Source organism: Notolepis coatsorum (assembly GCF_963971535.1).
Source record: "Notolepis coatsorum genome assembly, chromosome: 18".
Classification (NCBI taxonomy): Eukaryota; Metazoa; Chordata; class Actinopteri; order Aulopiformes; family Paralepididae; genus Notolepis; species Notolepis coatsorum.
In genome coordinates, this window is record NC_140182.1 from 66,439,512 (window position 1) to 66,463,495 (window position 23,984).

At 43.4% G+C, this 23,984-nt stretch overlaps 1 protein-coding gene across 3 annotated transcripts in view; it reads left to right on the forward strand.

Moving 5' to 3' along the window:
• Window positions 1–20,432: 20,432 nt before the first annotated feature.
• Window positions 20,433–23,984, forward strand: part of chd2 (chromodomain helicase DNA binding protein 2) — a 93,187-nt gene continuing 89,635 nt past the window's right edge. For all 3 annotated transcript variants that reach the window (XM_084334854.1, XM_084334855.1, XM_084334856.1), the window contains exons 1-3: window positions 20,433–20,585; window positions 22,028–22,093; window positions 22,242–22,310. The gene's annotated coding sequence lies outside the window, so the exon portion shown is untranslated. The remainder of the gene's footprint in view (window positions 20,586–22,027; window positions 22,094–22,241; window positions 22,311–23,984) is intronic.

Sequence of the window (23,984 nt, forward strand, 5' to 3'; positions counted from 1 at the left end):
TAGCTTAGTGTCACACGCACTACTTTTAGGAGTACTCGGGCTCCACTGCTGCTGGCGGGATCGATGTACATGACGCTCGCTTTGCGGCTGGATGGTGCAGGTGAAGGGCGCCGTCTGTTACTGTCGTGAAGTATGTCCAGATGGGCTCCATCGCACTTGGTGCACCTTTTCTTTAAGCGGCATTCGGCTGCCATGTGTGAGCGCGCACAGCGAAAACAGCGCTTGTTGGACTTTATCCATTGACCTGCTTCCTCCGCGTTCAGCTTGGGGAAGGAGTCACATTGCGCTAGCCAGTGTTCTTTCTCACAGTAGGGGCACACTATCTTCCACTTCTCCGTTCTGGAGGGGGTACTGTGGCTCCTGCTGCTCGGTACTGACTCCGATTGGTGCATCACAGTCACCGATCTTCTTCCATCATTTAGTCGTCTGGTTCCTTCTCTGGAGCCAGGGGTGCTCCGTCCGAATGTATCTAGCCGTAGGCTGCTGACTTCTCTCGCCAGGAAGTCTGCTAGATCGAGGAGGTTCGGTTCGGGGCCATTCGGGTCTCTGTGGTCCCTCTGCCGCCTAAAGCGCTCCTGACGAGCGGGCGGCAGCTTCTCCAGGATCCTTTCCACATTTGAGTTGGCGTAAAGTTCATACTTCCCCTTTTCTCTTTGCGCTCCCAACATCCCTACCAGGGACTGCACTCTGATGGACAGGTCGTCCAGTGCTCGATTGTCTATTGCTGGGGGTAAGCGGTCGATGTGTCGGATCTCCTGGATCACGTAATCCCATATGCGCCCATACCTCTGGTCCAATGCTACCAGCGCTGCTGTGTATGGGGTGGTGGAAGTCGCGTAGGCGAGCGCTATATTATGTGCGCGGGGCACCTTTAAGTGCTGCAGTAGGATGGCGTATTTGTGGCGTTCATCCAATACATCCACCAACATGGTCTCCAGACACATGCGGAGTTCTGTATACTGGGCCCGGTTCTCTTGGGTGAAGTCGGGTACCATAGGCGTGCCAATGTATGACGCTGACTGTGGATACATCGGTGAGCGTTGGGGGAGAGGCCTCCTAGGCGAGTCTCCTCCCGCTCCTTGGTATGGGCTGGTACCGGCAGTGTACCATGGCCCGCTTGTCCAGGTGCTGTTCCTCGGTGCGGGTCGTGCGTCGTGCTCACCCGTGTATAGAGTCGGGGTTCTGTAGCGCAGCTCCGCGGGAGTATAGCCTGGGCTGTACCGGACCTCCTGGTCCGGTAGAGTACTGTGCTGTCTTCGGGCGCGGTTCTCCTCCTCTTCCTCTTCGTCTTCAGTTAGGTCATCCAGTGCTTGTAGTCTCTGGTTTAGCCTCTCCACAGGATATGCTGCTCCTTCCCGGTTGCTAGGTCTCGCTTGGACCGGTGGGGGGAGGTGGTCTGTGGGGGGTATAGACCTCGTCTGTTGGTCAAGTTCAGGGTTGTTTACTCGGCTAGGGGATGCCGCCCTGGAGGTGTGTCTAGACGAGTTCCTGGAGCCTCTGGCGGAGGGAGAGGGTGTTGTCCGTCTGATCAGCTGTTCTATTAGTTGCGCTTGTTGTCTGTCGCGCTCTGCGTCCCGTAGAGCACCAGCAGCTGCTCGCTGGCTGTCTGCTCGGTCTCGGGCCACATTTTCTTCCATCTGAATGCGTCTTATTTCCAGGCGTATGTGCTCTTCTTCGCTCCGTTGCTGTAGCTGCAATCGATCGCGTTCACCCTGGAGTCTATCGCGTTCAGTAGAGGCTTTCAGGCTGACGAGGAATGCCTGCTGTAGGGTCCTCTCTGCCTCGCTGGGAGAAGGCGGTTGTATAGGGGAGCCTTCCCTCGGGGTACTCCTTGCGGAGCCTTGGAGCTCTATCTCCACGGTGCTCTCCCCGTCTTCTTCCGTGCCGAGTTCTCTCTCGGTAGCGTTGTATTCCTCCCGGGACTCATCGGGGACTACTTCTTCAGTACTGGCGGGGTGTGAAGTCATGTCTGGTTCCCACTGGTCCCCACCGTGAACTTGGTCAGTTACATTAGAGCCCGTAGGGGCCTCTATGGTCGGGGTAGTCTGGGCGTTGGGGTTAGACATACTTTTACTTTCTAGTTTTACCGCGTTTACTGTTAGTAGAAGACTAGGTTGTTGACTGACAGCGTAAGCCTCTAAGTACTGAGGGAGCCGTCGTTCGCGCTGCGGGCGTTGGTTAGGAGGATCGTTTCGTGGAGTGTTCATCATAGGCCATTTCAATATTAATAACACTATATTAATATTACACTAATTACCCTCCGGCTCGAAGGACCAATTGTAACTGAGGGGTACAATTCCCTGACTATTACTAGATATGATACTTACTACCACTACCTTTGTACTTAATATTCGGCCACCCAGTACACGGCATAAATATATTATCATGAACACTCTCACGTAGATGAAACGGATCCAACACAAATGTACGAATTAGAAACAGGTCTTTATTTCCTACACAGCGATGGTGTGTAGAATAAACACTTAATCACTTAATTACATTTATGAATTGAAATAGTATGCACTTTTATGGCAAGGAGTATTCGTCGGTATATCAATAGATAATGTCCAATCTCTGAAGGCGCAGGTGGTAAATATACGACCTGGAATAGTTAAGGAATAACAGCAATGATACTTTAATGATTATAGGCTGGATACACTAGAGGGGGTTAATCCGGTCGCTTGTAAGCCGACAGGAGTAGGAGGGGGGGGGGGGGTAGAATCCAGCTGCCTCGTCCGGCCAAGGGTATCCCAGGTGAACCCACTGTAGTGCCGTTCAATGCGCCGGCGATCCTTGGACCACAGATGAAAGCAGGTGGACTCTTTGTGGGCCGGCTCTCTCCGGTCCACGGTGGAGAGATGTGGAGAGACCTCGTCTTGCAGAGCGTCTCCTCACCTTGCGTCCTCTCCAGGGGGGGGGGGTTCCAACACACGGTAGTGTCGGGGGTCTTTATCCATAGAATAATCAAAGTATCCAAAGCATAATCCGTGCCTGGGAAGGCGGGCTGTCGTCGGTAGAATAATCCGGTATACAGGTCCACTCGCTCGTCGGCTCTGGGGCTCCTCGGGTGCAGCTTCACATAGGGTCAACCACCCTGGGTAAGCAGCCAGTTCTCTGCCCGAAACGATGGGGTACTGACTACGGTAGTATTCTCACCGCACGAAGCACTATATATTAACAGACTATTATTAGCTTAATAGACTACGTCCAACTCGACGATATAGTGCCAAATATGACTATTCAAATATTAATATACACGATGTCTCAATACCGATGGTAGGCCGAACTTGGCCTTACTCCCACACGTGGCATCGCGGGGAGGCTTTACGTCTGTGACTCTATTGGAGGGTAAGAAACTGGACTGAAAAGAAAGTCCTACTTTAGTAGCGCAGTATATATACGCACTATGAACAAATAGTCCCATTAGTGGTGCGGTAGCCAAATTCCTACGCGGAACTAGGACTTGTTCGTACATGTCGAGCGGTACGTTTGAACTGGGTCTGAGGGGTATGGCAGCCTGGCACCAAGGTCTCGACCAATAGTAGAATGGAGACTATTATGGGATGTTCAGTAGGCTAGAATGGATATTCAATGCATATTGTACAAGGAATATACAAGGGATATCAGGGAATATTAGAGAATATACAAATACAATTAAATATATATATATAAATAAATATATATATTCGGTTTAATCTGGCCCTTCACAACAGGCGGCGTCGCGCGCTGCTTCGCGCTGGGCATTGGCGGCGTCACGCTGCGCATTGGCGGCGGCGTGCTGCGCCTCGGCGCGGCTTCTTTCAATGTTCTCTTCTGTCTGAAGGCGTCTGGTCTCCAGTCTTATGCGGTCGTCGTCACTCCTTTGTTGCGCCTGGAAGCGCTCTCGCTCGGTTGCAGAATGTTCGCGTTCACTGAGGGCTTGCGCTTGGAGTTGCGCGTGAAGGCGCTCTCGTTGGTCTGCAGCTCGTTCGCGCTCGGTGGAGGCTGCCAGGGTGGCGATGAGTGCCTGCGCCAGCATCTTGTCCGCTTCGCTGGGGGAAGACACAGGCGGAGGTGATCGGCTTCTGGCAGTGCTCGTTGGAGATCCGTTCTCCTGTCGCGCTCCGAGGAGGTCCATCTCCTGGGTGTGCGTCTCTTCTGGTAGTGGGTCGGGTTCCGTCCCTGGAGGGCTTTCTTTATCCTGGAGCTCTCCGGGGACTACCTCGTTGGCGTCGGCGGGGGGTAAAGTCATGTCAGGTCCCTCCTGGTCCCCCCCGTGAGCTTGGTCAGTTACGTTAGAACCCACTAGGGTCTCTACTGGCGGGGTCGCCTGGTCGGTAGGGTTTGACATACTTTGACTATCTGCTTTATTTATTTTATCCGTACTTAACTTCTTTATAAAGCTAGGTAGTAGACTGTCAGCGTAGTCCTCTAGGGAAAGAGGTGGCTGCTGTCTGCGCTGCGGGCGATCTAGTTTAGGAGAACCGTTTGTGGAGTGTTCATCATCGGCCATGTTAATATTAATATTATATTAATATTACGCTAATTACCTTCCGGCTCGAAGGACCAATTGTAACTGAGGGGTACAATTCCCTGACTGTATTAAATAAGTATGGTATCATTAAACCACTACTGTCTTATGTACATTACTACTGGCCATACAGTACACAGGTATATGATATGAACACCTCCACAATGACACGGTTCCACACAAATCTGGGTTATAATAATATTTATTAGCAGCAATGATAGTATATAACAATACTTTACGTAGAGTCGCGCTTATAAGGCGAAGAATGTGCGTGAGTAAATCAAGAGCGTAAGTCCATTAGAATAGTACGCAGGAGATAATAACTACCACCTGTATCAATAGGAATTATATCTATGGTACACTAGTAGGGCAGCGGGAGATACTAGTAGGGTCCCTCCGGTTGTAGGCCAGCAGGGGGAGGAAATGTTCGAATGCAAACTCTGGATCAACGGGGAATCAATAAGCTCCAGCTGGGAGTCGGTACATTACTCCCTTGATCGGCAGACGAAAGCAGCAGCTGTAATCCAAGTATGCGTGCAGCATAGGTGAAAGCCAGCCAGCCTCTCCAAGAGACGGGCTCGAGTGATGTTCCTCACGGGTAAATCCCACACAGTAGTGGGTGTAGACGATTCTCCTCCGCTCCAACAGCCACAGGACCAAAGCAATATAATAATAATCCAGCCGGAAAAGGGCTCTGCATTCACCGGTGTAGATTCTCCGGTGCGCGGTACTTCACATTAACTAGGTCGAACTTGACGTTATTCCACTAAGCTCTGACACTTTTACTGTCCTATTCGCACGCGGTTATAAGTGCTCTATTTAGATGCACGGTTGCTCACTTCACTTGGTCGTTGACTCGTGATGAAGGCTTTACGTTTGAGGGTAACGTGTTTCTAGGTTAACTTGACTTTAGGCTAAGTGCTGCTGTATCCACCTGCGACGTATTTATACGTACGGCGAATAATCTAGTACCAGCCTTATTCCTGTCTCGTATTCTTGCGCAGAACCGGGCATGTCCAGGCAAGCCTTGGCGGTGACTTTGAACTAGACCTTGGGGGTATGGCAGTGGCGCCTAGGGGATCGCTTCCAATAGGAGAACGAAATATTATGGTCTGTACTAGGTAAAAGGGATATTCCGTGTATATGTACAAAGAATACACAAGGGATATCAGACGATATACAAATATTATGCAATATATATCAAGTAGTAAATATATATATTCGGTTTAATCTGATCCTTCGTAACAGTCCCCCTTTAGGAGGGACTCTTTATTTTCCAACAAAAATCATAGAGGGGCCGGGAAGGGAACAGGGGGGGACCACAGAGGGAAAAAGTCAACTGAAGTCTTAGCGACGCCTGCCACGAGCGGCTCGGGGCTTCCCACCCCGTGGAGCCCCGGAAGGACGGTAAACGATTGGCGACTGGTCTCGACGATCCCTACCGTCACCTCCGGGCATAGATGGGCCGGCTGCAGTGGCGGAGGCACCCTCTCTCCTCCTGGCCTTCTTCGCTGAAGGTCCAGCAGTGGCGGTGGTAGCAGCGGCGGCCACGGCGGAGGAATCTCGACGACGCGGTGGCCGTCTGACTCCACCGGCAACATCGGGCGGGGGGAAATGAGGTTGGAGCACGGAGCGCTCCTCCTGCATCTCCCTGCAGGTTGAGGTCATCAGATGCAGTGCCGACCCGAAAAGTCCAGCCTCGGAGAGGGGTGCCATCAGAAGGGGAGTCCTCTTCTTCTCCGGCACACGCGCCTGCTCCAGCCAAAGGTGGCGCTGGATCAGAGTGACCAGGGCGCGCACTTTCCCAGCGGCTATAGCCTGCGGCTGAATCAGATGCAGGATAGCTCCTGCCGACTGGGCGAGCTGATCATGCTGTAAATCAGTCAGCTCCGTGCCGCCCGTCAATATCCCAGACATGAATCTCGCCAGCTGCGCGATGTTAGAAGTGGCAGCTAGAGATTGTGTTCCGGAGATAAATGACTGGTCGCTCCAAAATGCCAACCGCCTCGCCGATTTTTCCCTTGGGGAACCGGCTTCCGTAACGGCTCCCACACCACCTCAGGACAAAGGAGCGCCGCCATCGGCCTATCAAGCCATGGCACGCCCTCCTTCATGCCGTCTACCAAACCCGCCACCCGCGTGACTTGCACGTAGGCGGGAGTAAGGCCCATGATGTGGGAGACCACCTGGCCCTGACGGACGTAGGCCGCCATTGAGGGGAAAAATGGGTAGACAACGTCCACCCCTCTCACCGGGCGACGTTGCCATAGATGACCTATGAGATCGTCAGGGACAGGAACAGGCAGTGGCTGCGGCAGCGGCACGCCGTTTGCGACTGCCGCCGCCGCCATGAGCTCGGGGAACAAAGCACGCAGTTCCCCCTGCATACTTTCCTCCTCCGAGCCCGCGTCCCTCACATACAGCAGACTACTGGTTAAGGAGCCACATTCTGATGTGGCTGATAGCAGGGCATCCCGCCGCCGAGTCAGAGGTTCTGACCCAACATCTGCGGACGAGGAACCCCAAGGAGACATCTCACCCCCCTCCAGTGTTACCTGGACAGGCAGGGGACATGTCTCCACCGGGCCTTCAAACAAGAACCCGTCCGCCTCTATCATGTAGTCCTCTGTCTCCATCAGGCATGTAGAGACCGACGCATCCTCATCCGGCTCCAGCAACTCACCAAAACCAGGCCGTTCGCGTCTGCAAGCCACCATATTGCAACGGGAGCGAGCTGACGCAAAAAGTTTGCGTCTCAAATCCCCCGCAACCAAAAGAGCCGGCCGCCCAACAGCGGACGACTCCCCGGAAGCAGATGAACCAGAGCCGGAACCAGGCCATCGCACAGGAGACGGCACTGGTGCACCAGCTCCTTGGAGAGGCAAACTACCCATCGGACGCCTACCGGGCGTGGCTGCCGACCACGAGAGAGGCCTCAACCCCGCTCCAAGACGCACGACAGAGGCGGCGATGGAGAACCGCTGGTGAAGAGTAGCGTTGCGAGCGCGACCCTCCGAAGTAGACATTATGACTTAGCTTTTTTCTTTCGAAATATATGAGAGAAGAAAAAAGCAAGAAAATATGTAAACACGTCTCAACTTTCTTCAGCTAACAACCTTGTCAAGTGTGGGATCTACCGAAGGCACTTCCTTTTTTTTTTTTTATTTTTTTTATTATTGCAAAACAAAACTTATTAAAAGTCAGTACTCAACACACAATGTATAATGAAACTTTCAGTAAAGGTGGTTAAAATATATGCAAGTACAGAAACAGGATAAAACAAAAATAGTCAATAATAACATTTTAACCGTATACAGTGTATATCCAGCGAAGTTACAATTATATAAATGTTAGTATATAATATACCCCTAATACCTATTTTCTAAAACCCTACACACATATGCTCCAGCTCAAACCCCCCCCTCCCGGACCCCCTCTTGGATAGTACCTCCATTATCCCTCACTCCTAACCAGACATCACCATTATAGGCTAGCTTTTATTCTCTCCACCACTTCTAACCACATTGACATTTTGGATTCATTGAGCCCCAGAATTCTTGCTGTAGATATTTCTTGATATATCACATCGAGATATGTAAGAAACCACACTTTCCGGCAAATTTTTTCCGGTTGAAACCAACGTGATGCGATCAGTTTTTTAGCTACTGTGATACCCGATAAAACCAATCTTTTTAGTTGTGGATTCACTGCAAACTCAAAAACATCATTCAATAGCCGAAGGCACTTCCTTGTGGTGAAAGTGAAGAAGGAGGCGAGTAGGTGACCACACACCTGCTTATGAAGGTAAGCGGATAGGGGTGTGGCCAGACGAATGTTGGGATGTAAAGGTACATTGTGGAATTTTTTATTCAGTGCTCGTGCACGAAGTGAAGTGCGTGCAGATGACGCTGAGCGGCAGCCAGTATGAAATAGAACCTTCTGTAGTGTTGTAGTGAAAGGTTAACAAGTTTCAAGTTTCAAGTTTCAAGTTTCTTTAATAGTTGTCATACAGAAGTACAGAATACTTTTGTACAAAATGCTTCTTACTGTTGCGCTCCAGAGACTGTGCAAGACAAGATAAGTATGAAATAAAAACATAGTAAAATTAGAAGTAAAAAAAAGAGGTCACAGTGTTCAGTTTAGACATATGTACAATGTTCGATGCAGAATAGACGTAGTTACCATACAATATACAATACTGTGCAGTGTACTAATATACAATACTATATAGTGCAAGGCAGAAATGGAGAAATGGGACGAGGTGCAATTTAGGTACAATTCACAGTAGGTGTACGAGTTGTAGTGCAAATCCTTTATCAATAAATATAAAGTGTAAGTGTGTTTGTGTGATCTAAAGTGTGGAGAGTGGGTGCTGCAGTGTGTTGTTTGTTTGAGTGAGTGTGTGCGTGTGGGTGTGTGTGCTGTGTGCATTTGATGGTTGTTGCATAGTGATTATTGTTCGTTTAGCGATTATTGTTAGTTTAGCAGCCTGATGGCCTGGGGATAGAAGCTTCTTCTGAGTCTTTCTGTGCTCGCCTTAAGACTCCGGTATCGCTTGCCTGACCGCAGCAGTTCAAAGAGGCAGTTGTTCGGGTGGCTCGAGTCCTTAATAATTCTCTTAGCCTTCCCCTTGCACCGCTTGATGTAAATGTTCTGGATGGTGGGAAGCCCCCCTCCAATTGTGCGTTCGGCTGAACGTGTCACTCTTTGTAGTCTGCTACGGTCTTGTGCAGTGCTATTCCCAAACCAGGAGGTGATGTTGCCGGTCAGGATGCTCTCTATTGTACATGAGTAGAAGTTCCTAAGGATCTTCTGACTGACTTGGAACTTCCTTAGGCGCCTGAGGAAGTAGAGGCGTTGTCGTGCCTTCTTCACAACACTGTCAATGTGTGTGGTCCATGTCAAGTCCTCGGATATGTGGGCTCCGAGGTACTTGAAACTGTTCACTCTCTCAACCGGTGCCCCGTCGATGCTGAGGGGGCTGTAGTCCTTGACCCCCGACCTCCTGAAGTCCACAATCATCTCTTTTGTTTTGCTGACGTTCAGGGAGAGGCAGTTCTCCTGACACCACTGTGACAGGTTCTCTACCTCTTCCAGGTAGGCCCTTTCGTCGTTGGCAGAGATCAGGCCCACCACTACTGTGTCATCAGCAAATTTGATGATGGTGTTGTTGTTCCGCTGTGCTACGCAGTCATGTGTGTACAGGGAGTAGAGGAGGGGGCTCAGAACACAGCCCTGGGGGGCCCCTATGTTGAGCGTGATGGATGAGGAGGTGCAGTTGCCGGCTCTTACCACCTGGGGTCTGCCCGTCAGGAAGTCCAAGACCCACTGGCACAGGTCATAGTTCAAGCCCAGGTCCCTGAGCTTGGCTATGAGTTTGGAGGGGACTATGGTATTGAATGCTGAGCTGTAGTCGATGAACAGCATTCTCACATAGTTCCCCTGCCTCTTGTCCAGATGTGATGCTGCTGTGTGCAGCACATGGGCTATGGCGTCCTCCGTGGACCTGTTGGGGCGATATGCAAATTGCAGAGGGTCCAGGTTGATGGGGAGGGAGGAACAGATGTAGCCCTTTACTAGCTTCTCAAAGCACTTCATGGCTATGGAGGTGAGGGCTACAGGGCGGTAGTCGTTGAGGCAAGCGGGCGTAGATTTTTTGGGTACAGGGATGATGGTGGACTTCTTCAGACAGCCTGTTCCAAGGACAGGTTGAAGATGTCAGTGAATACCGGGGCCAGTTGGTCGGCACAGACTTTTAGGACGCGGCCGGGGATGCCGTCCGGTCCTGCTGCCTTCCTGATATTCACTTTTTTTAAGATCCGTCTCACCTCATGCTCTGTTACCCTGAACACTGAGTCTCCATCAGCAGACCCCCCCCCCCCCCCCATTGCCGTGGTTTGTAGGCTGGTGTTGTTATTCACAGCCTCAAACCTCGCATAGAAGGAATTGAGATCATTTGCTAAGGAGATGTCACTGTTCAGTTTGAGGGGGGTTCCTTTGTAGTCTGTCATTGTTCTGAGGCCCATGTGGTGTAGTAGTGAAAGGTTAACCTTCTGTGGTGTGGTAGTGAAAGGGTTAAGTTACCAAACCCATGCAGATAAGATTGAGAGTAGACCCTTGAATTTCAGTTGTGTATGTGTGTTTTTCTTCATGAGTCTGAATGATTTTCTGAATGTATTCTTACTGTATATCTATTCACATCTGTCTGTACATACCTGCATATAATCCTTTTTACATATCTTTAGATAGTATATCTATATCTGTACATATCCCTTACCTATTAATACTACAACTCTGTACATACATCTGATTAGCACTATTACTCAGTAGTACTAATCTATATATCTTATACCCAGTTTAATCACCTGACATGTATATTACTATTGCACTTTACTGTTACATTTGCACTCTGGTTGGATGCCAAACTTATTTTCGTTGTACTGTACTTGTGCAGTTGTGCTGTATAATGACAATACATTTGAATCTAATATAGTCTAATCTAACTGAAGGAATAGACTGCCTAAAGCTGACAGAACATTCTGAACTCCAACCAATATTGACATGTAGTATGAAGCACTATTTGGCCAACAAATAACCTTTGTTCTTTGACTGTTTGCTTCTTCTTTTTTATTATTGATTAATACAAGAAAATAAATCATAATTGGCAATGGAGTTGACAAATTAGAGGTTTATTAATCAAACATGTGTTCTGATGTTCCCATTCATTACATGTGTGTGTGTGTTTAATTATTCATGTTCTTGTATTTACCAGAATCCTCTGTAGCCATATTTATTATTAATAATACTATTATTATTATTATTATTATTATTATTATTATTATTATTATTATTATTATTATTATTATTATTATTATTATTATTATTATTATTATTATTATTATTATTATTATTATTATTATTATTATTATTATTATTATTATTATTATTATTATTATTATTATTATTATTATTATTATTATTATTATTATTATTATTATTATTATTATTATTATTATTATTATTATTATTATTATTATTATTATTATTATTATTATTATTATTATTATTATTATTATTATTGCTATTATCATTATATTCACTACTAGGCCATGGAAGAAAAAGGAACCCATGTTCTTATTCCAGCTGGCCTGTAGAGGGCACTATGAATGTGTGACCAATCTCAAATGTGGCCATTACATAGACCAGACAAGCTTTATTGTACAGTCATGGGACTTCATACATAAATACAATAAAAAAATAAATATATTGAGGCTTTTATGAGTCGCATCATGTTCCATGACGTTAGCAGAGATGCGGAATGGTGGGATGTTACAGTTCTCTGACCGCCTTGATAAAGCTAAACATATGACGTCAAACAGGATCTGTGCACATTTTGTGCATTATTGTACAACCCTTTTACAGAAGCCTGTTTCCAGTTTCTAGTTAAAAGTACAAAAGTACACGAATTCCAATCTGGCTTCAGAACATCCCACTCCACTGACACATGCCTTCTCTATTTGAACGACCACATCAAACAAGAGGTGGATGCGGGTAAATACTGCGGCATGGTCATGCTGGACCTACAAAAGGCCTTCGACACTGTCAATCACTCCATTCTGATTGACAAGCTAAAAGCAATTGGTTTTGATAGTTTATCAGTGAGCTGGATGCAATCCTACCTTGAGGGGAGGGAACAGATGGTGGAGGTAAACGGTACCCTACCCCCCCTCACAGTGAGCTGTGGTGTTCCACAAGGAAGCATACTAGGACCGCTACTGTTCCTAATTTATGCAAATGACATGTCGTCAGCTTGTGACTGCAACTTGTTCCTGTTTGCGGACGACTCAGCCCTGCTGGTCTCTGACAAGAACAAGTTACAGGTTGAAAAAACCCTCAGCTCAGAACTAGGCAAAATCTGCATATGGCTCGCTGATAACAAACTATCATTACACATGGGCAAAACAGAGTCCATTCTCTTTGGTTCAAATAACAAACTCAGCAAGACCGACGGCTTCTCAGTTACAGTGGGTGACAATATTGTCACAAGGAAAGATGAAATTACCTAGCTGGGTTCCATCCTAGAGGCTAATCTCTCCTGTGACAAAATGGCATCCAATGTAATAAAAAAAAGTCAACCAAAGAACTAGATTCTTGTACCGGATCTCCTCTCTGGTAAACAAGAATACCCTGAAGACTCTGGCAGGAGCACTCATTCAAGGGTACCTAGACTATGCTTGCACCTCATGGTACCAAAGCACCTCAAAGGCGCTAAAAACAAAATTACAAACATCACAAAACAAACTGGTCAGACTACTGCTTGACCTTACTCCTAGGCCTAACAAAAATAATGGTTTGTTTCCGGTTGCTGACCGACCCTGCCGATTTAGGTGCGACCAAATATATTTTATGAGTTTAAAAAAAATAAAAATAAAAATTAGAATAAAGTTTCATAGAAATCTTAGTCAAACCTTTAGTATTATGGATATTAAACATGCTGGCAGAGTACATGCATCCATGTTGTTGTGAACATTTTAATTAAATAAAGAAATTCCCTATCCGTCGCCGTGGGAAAGAATAAAATAAAAAAAAATGTATTCCCTACCTACCCATGGCCTAACTGACAACCAACAGGAAACAAACAATCTTTTTTTTTTATGCCCTAGAACCCACCTCACCCCTGCCCACTTTGACAACCTAGGATGGCTTAGAGTAGACCACAGAGTACAGCAACTTGCAATGGGCCTGGTCTACAAGATACACAACTAAGGTACCCATGTACATGTTAAAATACTTCCCAAAGGTCAGTGAATACCACAACACCAGAGGGAGCTCCACAAATCATGTTAAACCCAGATTCGGCTCAAACAAGGGACTAAACACGTTTCGCAATTATGCCGCATCAATGTGGAAACGCCCTACCCACAGCTGTAAAGGAATGTGAATCACTACCCACTTTTAAAACCACTCTCAAGGAGCACCTACGGGAGACTGCAATTCGAAACGGGCCCCTGTAAATGTCCTAACCCAACCCCCTCCAATGTACAGTAAATATCCTAACCCAGTAATACACGAGACCCTCTTCTTGGAACCAAGTATAAGGTTTTGTCGATAATCCAATGTACAGTTACCCCCACCCCGCCTAACCCAACCACCTCCAATGTACAGCCCCCCGCTCACCCCACCTCCTCCAATGTACAGTTTCTTCGTCAAATGTATATACTCTCTTTTTCTTAAACTCTTTTTGGATCACAAACTGTACTGTATTTGTAAATCTGGTATGTCATAAATGTATAGATGTAGCAGTACTGTATATCTGTGTCATATGTCACGATGAATTGAAAATGGGGGACCCTGATGTAAACAAGACGAAAGTCTTTCTCTGGTCTGCATCCCCTTAACAATTGTGTGTATTGAGCTGTACTGTATTGTACCCATTCTGCAATCTGTTAATAACATTTTCAATCAATCAACACACACACACCACACATCCTGCACTCTCTCACACACAAACACACTACAGGTAACTTCAGGAAAAAGCAAAGGTCACTTTAAAAAACATAAATGTGTGTTTTTTGTATAGTATACATATAGCATAACTGTATATTGTATAGCATATTGTATAGTAGTGTATATATGACACATTGCCTTTCATTTGTAAGCTTAGCATTGTATAGTATTTTATCTTATTACCTTTTATCATGTCTATCTATTATTATTTGTATTTTTTTTCACAATCAAAGCGGGCATGGCCACCTTCATTTCACTACATGTCTCGTGTATAATAAATGAGTGACTAATAAATCTCTTGATCAGCTGAGTGTTCATCAAAGTGTTCAGACTTGAGTGCTACAGTGTTGAGTGTATGTTAGTATATTATATACTGTATTTTTTTTTTTTCTCATTTCAGATATTGATTGAAGAAGTGTGTCTTCAGTCGACGGCGAAAGATTGGTCGGGTTTCGGCTATCCTAATTGTGGTGGGAAGGACCGAGAATAGGCGGCTTCTCTTTGATGACTCTTCTGGAGCTCGGATAGGACAATGTTTTTTTTTGTACATAAAGGGGAAGTGTTGAACTAAATCACAGATCAGCAAAATCCAAATAAAAGTCCTTGATCTATAGTAAACAGGTTTTAACCGAATGCAATCCATGGTAGCTAGCTAATGTCTAGATAATATGGTGTCATACCTTGACATTGCGTTGGTTATCTATCTTCACTAGCTTTGTTCAGATGTTATTACTTGTGTTAAAACTGGGTTAAAAAAAGGTTATTATAAACCTTATGCTTATTGTCCATTGTTATCAAGATGTATTGTTTATGTGGCCATGACAAAACCAAGCTTGTTTGGCAAATGTCTGTATATAGCCTATAGCCAAATTAGAACCATCATTATGTGCCCTCATAAAGGGGGACGTTATTTGATTACCAGTCAAATATATAAATCAAGATAGCAACTGATATTGTATGCAACCTTCAACTATTAAAACATGTGGCCTGCTGGTCAACGGTCCTATGGTGGTTAGGCTACTAGATTACGTAAGCTTCATTCAAACATCCGTATGACTTCCATCACAAGTCTGTCCTTTTGCTAGACTTTATGGATATGTTAAAGAAAGTCTCCTCCCCTATTATTTTCACCCGTCCGGTTGGTTAGGATCAGCTAAGTAATGTGAGCCTTTCTAAGCCTAACTAGCACTTTTCCTTCTTGTTGCTAGGCTGGGGATCTTTTTAAAGAAATCTTCCACTAAAGAAGAACGTGTTGTCGTAGCTCACACCCCATTGGCCAGTGACAGGGGTGGAGTACATAGAGCAGCACCAAGCACTGGACTGTGTTTCCAACACTGTGATGGGAAGTTCAACAGTTGGGAATGAGCTCTTTCAAACTTGTTCAATTGAGAAAACGGATATATATGGATTAATCATATTAATTTTGTGGGATAGTGCACACTTCTGGCGACTGATCAATTCTGATCAAAGTTGTCTGATGTGGTTCTCATTCTTTAAAGCAGATTTTGAGCAATAGCTTCGTTCAACTCCCGGTTTGCCAAAAACATTTGTTCCATATTAAAGATTTGTTCATGAATTGCACATTAAGTTGTTCCCCTCTTTAGAAAGACATCATGGCTGCAATGAAGGCTAGTTCTTTGTGACACGCAGTCATATTAAAAAGTAGGCTCCCTGATCTCTATTGACTACAGGATTCAAATAGGCTATTAATCGATTATCAAACAGCCTGCGATCATCATAGCTGAACTTTGTCAAGACCTAATCAGATGATAATGACAAAAGACACACTTAGCCAATAGCCACTGGTTATATCCAGCTCTGTTTAATACACAATGTAATTAAATTCCACAATGAATATTTAATTAATGTATCCCAGTAGGAGGCATATAGAGCACCCAGAGTGGACCCAGCAACCGTCTCAGTACAATGAGATTTGTCATTGTTGGTATGCTTAAAAAGATACTGTCCCCAAACTTTCGACTCATATTGACTGATCAAAATATTTGCAAATACCATGGCATAAGGAGAACGTGGTTCATCTTGGGGGATATTGGAGAATTCACAATTCACAAGTTTTCATGATTTTTGTTGAAAAATAAATAAATAGGCCACATACAGTATAGGTACTTTTTTGGAGTGCTACTCTTTTACTTTAGCTTGACAAATTTTCTAGACATGTAGCCTACTCTTACTCCTACTTAAGTACATTTTTACTGAAGTAACAGTACTTCTAGAGTAATATGCCAGTACTTTTTCCACTTTTATAGTTAATTTGAATGACATTTTAACATTTGAAATTGCTTCGCAAAATACTACGGTCATCATTTTAAATGACATGCTAGATGAGTATAACCATGTAGGATTTCAAATGGTTTGCATTCATTTTTAAAACATTCTCTGGTTTAAAGCACAAACCCATTCAGCAGAGCCTGTTCCTGGGTCCACTTCCTGGAATTTCACCAGAGGTCTTGCTCTGACAGGAAATAAAAGATTGCCTATGCCAGGGGTTCCCAAACTTTTCAGGCTGCGACCCAAAAATAACGGGGTCAGAGAGCCGCGACCCCCACTATTATAGGAGGTAAAAAAAATTGTTTTTATTTTTTTATAAATGGAAATGTATGGTTGAAACATACACACGTTCAAACGCACACACTCTAATAAGCATTGGAGGCTTTTAACCAGGGCCGGACTGGAGAAATCATTCAGGCCAGGAAATATAGTGCAAAATATAGCCCCAGTCAGGCCACTTTTTAAGCAGGGGGTCTGGGGGTCCCCCACCAGGACATTTCTTGTTACAATTTCATTTCCTGCATTCTGAACTAGGCAGAATCTGCATATGGCTCGCTGATAACAAACTATCATTACACATGGGCAAAACAGAGTCCATTCTCTTCGGTTCAAATAACAAACTCAGCAAGACCGACGGCTTCTCAGTTACAGTGGGTGACAATATTGTCACAAGGAAAGATGAAATTACCTACCTGGGTTCCATCCTAGAGGCTAATCTCTCCTGTGACAAAATGGCATCCAATGTAATAAAAAAAGTCAACCAACGAACTCGATTCTTGTACCGGATCTCCTCTCTGGTAAACAAGAATACCCTGAAGACTCTGGCAGGAGCACTCATTCAGGGGTACTACGACTATGCTTGCACCTCATGGTACCAAAGCACCTCAAAGGCGCTAAAAACAAAATTACAAACATCTCAAAACAAACTGGTCAGACTACTGCTTGACCTTACTCCTAGAACCCACCTCACCCCTGCCCACTTTGACAACCTAGGATGGCTTAGAGTAGATGACAGAGTACAGCAACTTGCAATGGGCCTGGTCTACAAGATACACTACACGACCAAGGTACCCATGTACATGGCAAAATACTTCCCAAAGGTCAGTGAATACCACGATCACAACACCAGAGGGAGCTCCACAAATCATGTTAAACCCAGATTCGGCTCAAATAAGGGACTAAACACGTTTCGCAATTATGCCACATCAATGTGGAACGCCCTACCCAAAGCTGTAAAGGAATGTGGATCACTACCCACTTTCAAAACCTCTCTCAAGAGACACCTACGGGAGACTGCAATGCAACACTGGCCCCTGTAAATATCCTAACCCAACCCCCTCCAATGTACAGTCATTTACCTAGTATGGTCTTGTCAATAGTCCAATGTACAATTTTGTTTGTTTGTACAGAGTCCCCCCCCCCCCCCCCTCAATGTACAGTTTTGCTTGTTTATACAATGTGCCCCCCCCCCCCCCCCCCCCTACCCACCTCCAATGTAAATTACCCAGTATGGTTGTCAATATCCCAGTGTACCCAACCCCCCCCACCCAACCTCCTCCAATGTACAGTTTCTACGTCAAATGTATATACTCCCTTTTCTTGACTCCTTCTGTATCACAAACAGTACTGTATTTGCAAATCTGGTATGTCATAAATGTATAGATGTAGCAGTACTGACTATCTGTATGTCATGTATGTCATATATGTCCTGATGAATTGAAAATGGGGGACCCTGGTGTAAACAAGACGAAAGTCTTTCTCTGGTCTGCATCCCCTTAACAATTGTGTGTATTGAGCTGTACTGTATTGTACCCATTCTGCAATCTGTTAATAAAGTTTTCAATCAATCAATCAATGGTGCAGGCATTTTTTTATTTGTACCCTTTAAATTCCAGTGTTTGTGATGGCATCACAAATTATTGTTAAAAAACAGGCTAGCATATGTATGATTAGCAACAACACTGATTTTAATGGATTTTCAGTTTTTTTGTAATGTCAGATTGAAAATAATACAATATTTTATTCAACTTCAGCCCTGATCATAACACCACATTCATTTTATAATTCTAACCCTTTAAATGCCAGTGTGTGTGATGGCATATATTTGCAATATATCAAATGCAAAGTAGATTTTTCTGGGGGGGATTATTACAGGCTAGCATGTGTCAATGATTAGCAACAACAGTTTTTTGTAAGGGTCCCGCCTCCACCAATCACATGCGGCTCCTTTTGTGTGTGTGTATGAGAGCAAGAGAGAGAGAGAGGAAATCATCTGGCGACCCCCCCCGCGGCGGCTCGTGACCCTCCTGTGGGTCGCGACCCCGACTTTGGGAACCCCTGGCCTATGCAACCAAACATTTCAAGTTCACAATGACGGTTAACCTATTAAGCCTTAAGGAAATCGATCAATAGAGACCGTATTAGATCCCCAATTATCATATCATGGGGTATCATTGGAAAGCCACACTCATTGGCTACAACCCTGTGCAAAGATTTTCGAGATCGCCAAATGATTGACGGAGCTAGAGCCCCGGGAATCGGGGTGGTAATGTGTACTTTTGCGTACTTTGGGGCACGCCTCACATATCGGCATGTAACTCGAGAACCGCTGAACGGATTTTGTCACCTGAAAGGGCAATCGACAGGCAACAAATAGGGCTTTAATTCCATATATATATTGTATTAAAAGAAATGCACACCCGAACCACTAGAGGTCGTAAAAGAATCGTCCACATGTGGGCCCTTGGATGTTAAGAGGTTAATGTTAAAAAAAAAATGTTTGCCAAGACCATAACCCTATCAAAAACAGTAGTCAAAGTGTATATTTTCATTTTAACCGATGTTTTATACGATTTATCGGAAATACGAATTTATCGGAAAATGCTAATTATTGTAAAAACCGCCAGGAAATTACTAAATCCAGATTCAACCCTGCCATTGGAAAGAGGAGCATTTTCCCTATCCATAGATGTATGATTTGGCCATAATAAGGTCAAGTTCAAGATCAAATATGAATTTATAATTAAAATCGATTAATTACTGTATACAAATCCTTCTGTTTAATCATCTTCCCGCGGTTCATTTGCTTTTTTTACACATGATCTCAATAAGGTGGTGAATGAGCTCAGTGAGCATTTTCTCGTGCCCCGCAGATTTAACATGATCAAAGATGCAAAAATCATAAATCATAATTCATATTCTCCTTTTCTTCATTACAATTTACTCAGCCTAGTAACAGACACAATATTTCTGACACTGGAAATACATAACCCCAGGTCCATAGATGTTCCTAGATACCAAGAACATGCAAATTGACCTTGCAGAAGTGGAGCAATCTTCCATTTACTTAGGCATGTACCTTTAGGCGAAAACGGTCTACAGAAGACTCAAACAAAAAGTGGAAACAACCAAGTAGGCTGTAATATTATATCACACAGGTCTAATTAGTGTAATATCAATTCACCTTATCTTAACTTCAATACAATGGGCAAAGGAATACAAATTTGTTGTATTATTCTAAATGTAATGAGCTGAATTTTAGACGGTTTCAAAAGTGCCAACAATAACATTCCAAAAGGACCCAAGTGTATTTCCTGTTGCAATGTTAGCTAATGCAATAGTTGACAGGAAATACATTTGGGTCCAAACCGTTCCCCTAGCAAGTAGCAACACAATCCCACTATAACGGTTTCACTGGAATTATGTTGCTAGGGAACAGTCTAGTAACCATTTTATGACTGATTGTATAGAGACGGTTTCAAAGTGACAACAATAACATTCCAAAAGGACCCAAGTGTATTTCCTGTTGCAATGTTTGCTAATGCAACAGTTGACAGGAAATACATTTGGGTCCAAACTGGCAACATAATTCCAGTGAAACTGTAAAGTATATCTATAGTATCTATACTACAAATAATAATAAATATACTACAAATATGTTTTCCACTATTTGTTCGGTTACACTTACAGCCTGATAAAGACTTGGAGCCCACACCACTCATAGCACTATGTTAGACCGCCGCCACCATTAGCCTACTGGGGCTGTGGAGGAAGTCGGGTTACGTTGAGCAAAAGGGGGCAGAGCTAGTGGAGGATCACAGCCCGTGCAGAACCAGAGAGCGGGACAGACACCACAGAGGAGGCGCGCGACGAGGACGAGGCTGGAGAAGAGGAACAAATGATGGTGGCCAGAGAACTCACCAAAAACGACGAAAACCGTCTAAAATGTGCGCCGCCGGACCGTGCAGATGACGGGGGATAGTGATGTCCTGAGAAATGGGTAAGAATTGAGTAGAAATCATATTTGTATAGCTATGAAGACGATTCGGGAGTGTATGCCAATATGGTGGAAAGAACGACAGCTAGACGCAGTGTTGAAAAAAAATGGCCAAGGTGGTTCTTCAGCCAAGAATAAAGAAAACGATTGTTCGAATAAAACTGTCTGATTGTACTCTTATTTCACGGGATGTAGATGTCTTTTTTTTTTTTACTGGTGTTTCGAATTAACTTCGTTCATATTTGTTAAAGTTGTGCATTTGCTGTGGAACTGTTTGGAGATTTTAAACCTACGCATTTAAAATGTGCTTTGTCCTTGAAAGGGCAAATGCCCTTGTCTTTATTTGATCGTGTAAAATGACCAAATCAAACTGTTACTTCGTTTTAGAGTGTTTAAATGGGTTTGTTGGAGCAGACCACAAGAACCTTTAGTTATTTTTTCGTGTATTTGAATAGAAACACTTATTTTTTTTTAAACTTTTTGTTGTAGCCTATTTGAAATAAAGAACATAATGAATAAATTAAAACACTTTGCTTTTATTAGAATCCCAAGTTCTTCAATGTAGCCTACAACAACATGTCAGTATGTTGCAGTTATATAATAGTATTAAAATAATTGTAATAATTTGTGGCAAATTGTCAAAAAACAAAAAATATTACTGACTATATGTACCCTTTTTAAAACACACAACACAAATTGATGAGTTTGTCAAATGAAGTTCATATCTTTAAATAAAGCCCAAGAACTGTTCGAAATCCAAAATAGGGTGTTGGCTTTTAACCATTTGCGCTACTGAATGGATCAGTCATTTGAATATTTACATTATGTTTTATTTTAACTTTTCAGTATGTATCTAAAATATGTGATGGGGGATTTTCAGTTAGAAAACACAACATTGTAGACACGAAGTATGTACAATTTTGATGAAATAAAAAAAAACTCAAAATTAAATAAAGAAATTAACCTTGTCTGGTCTTTCAGGCAAGATTATTGATATAGTCACATAGCAAGAACACAAGTGTTCTGCTGACATTTTATAATGATAGTGTTCAACCAGGTTACACTTTTATTGGAGATTATGATGTAAATTCTCTCATAGGAATACAAAGGGTTTGGAAAGAAAGCCTGCGACTTGATGCAAGACAAAATGTACATGTTTACTCAAGTGTAATCGCAACTATATATTTAACATTTGTAATCCATACTAGTGCAATTCAACACATATTTAGCTGTATTTAAAGCCATGAAACCAGGGAAACGCAACATACACATATTGTGGTACTTCAAGGTTTTTCTAGAGGTGTTGTCGCAATATTTGCGACAAATAATAATCGCAAAAACTTGCGGCGCAAATTTGTAATCAAATAATTTTTGAACTGGAGTAGCGACTTTGTGATCAGTTTCATTATCGAAATGACCATAACCACTTATTTTATGTTTTGTAGGAACGGGTTTGATGTGTCAAGAATTTGGTGAATGAAGAATAAGAATCGACAGACTCAACTGAAATGGTATGTTTGTATCAACCATTCCAGTTTGTACTTCTCAGCTTGTGGCATAAAGCCAATGTATCCTTATTCCCGCATACTTATAGCCACCAGTAGGTTGTGCTGTTGTCACCGTCTCTTCTGAACCTTGTATTTTTTTCATATTTTAAAGGTTTGTCGTGTTTCTTCCATGGAATTCGTGAATTGAGGGATTGGCGTGGTCTGGACTTGAACCGAACTTGTAAGTACTTAAAAAAAATTAAATAAATTGCCAAGCGAAATATTATCCAGGGCATATTTCTTGCATGCATGTCATCTCTGCATGAGGTTTTTGAAAAGTAATCTGTATATACAATATCATTATTATCTCCATCTATATGCAAATGTAATTGTACAGCACTTACATTTTTCGCTGTTTCAAGCTAGGTAGCGCATACCGTATAGTATCTACATTTCTTGAGCTATTAACCCACAAACATCCATTAAATTATCGGCATTATAACTATAATAATTACTGTGCCAAGTATACTGTATACATGTATTGCTTTACACTATTTTAATCAAGAAATATTTATGGGCGAAAACTTTTGGAGGCTGATTGATGTAAAAAAAAAAAAGATTAAAAAAAAAATCACGGCTTGATGCAACCAGGAATTTATTTTCTATCAAAGGGAAATGCCACTGAAACTAATTATTCAGTATTTTTTTTGTATACATAGACTTATATTAGACCTTTTGCAACTTGACAACAACATTCTGGAATGGACTACATTCAATTTCCCGTCAGCTTTTGATATTCGCAAACACTGTAACAGGAAATACACTTGGGTCCAAGGTGTTCCCTAACGATACAATTCCACTGAACCCATCTACAGTATGGTTTCAAATATTCAGCTTGTTCAAACGATATGAGTTATGCAATGATAAAGTTATCGGGGAAAGTAAACATGTCTTTTCTGCGTTGTTTCCATGGACACGAGTGATTGAACATGGTAGCAAAAACGGTGAAGTGAAATTATTTTACATTTTCAACTGAGTTTCGGTTGGGGGAACAATTAATAGAATATTTATTAAATAAGTTATTGTAAAATAATTAGTGTAACTGATTAACTTAATCTTGGGGCAGAGAGGTCTGACAGTGAAACGTGGACATATCTGCAATTGAGTGCTGTTGCTACAAATAAACCCAGCTAAATGGGAAATCAACTATAGCTGTTTCCTAGCAACCCGTCAAACATTCCACTCAAACAGTTAGAAATACGTTTTTCCCACCCCCTCATATGTGATGTACAACAAAACTTATTTGAAAAATATTTGCTACAAAAGTAAATTTTCCGACATGTGTCTGTTGCTACTTGCTACAAAAAAATGGAGCTGAAATTTAAGAAAAATCCAACACAAATTCTATGAGCCTACAAAGCCATCCAACGATTCACGAAAAAAATTTCAACACAAATGGAACTGCAAATTAGGAAGTTCAGTCCGGCGCGAAACTCTTGTTATACAAGTATCGCAGAGACATTTCAAAGGTACTCACTAGGGGTGGGACGATATATCGATCTATTATCAATAATCAAATGGGATCGATGCAACGTAAAAAGATCGATTCATATTGCAATACTCTTTATTTTGAAAATTCCATGGAGTGTTGTCTCGGATCAAGAGCACACAGCAGTAGCGTCACTAGAGCAAGGCTAGTGTGCCTATTCTGCGACCCTAAACATGTCCCTGGACATTATTCGTTGCTGCACTTGCTTCCACAAGAAGGCTCCGTTTAGTACCAGAGGCTCTGTTGTTGTGATTTTTGCACAATAAATATTCAACATTCTCTTTTGAGACTCCGCCTCAGACTCTTATCATTTGGCACTAAAAGCTAAACATTGTCGCAGATATGGCTGTCCGCAACATGTCATTA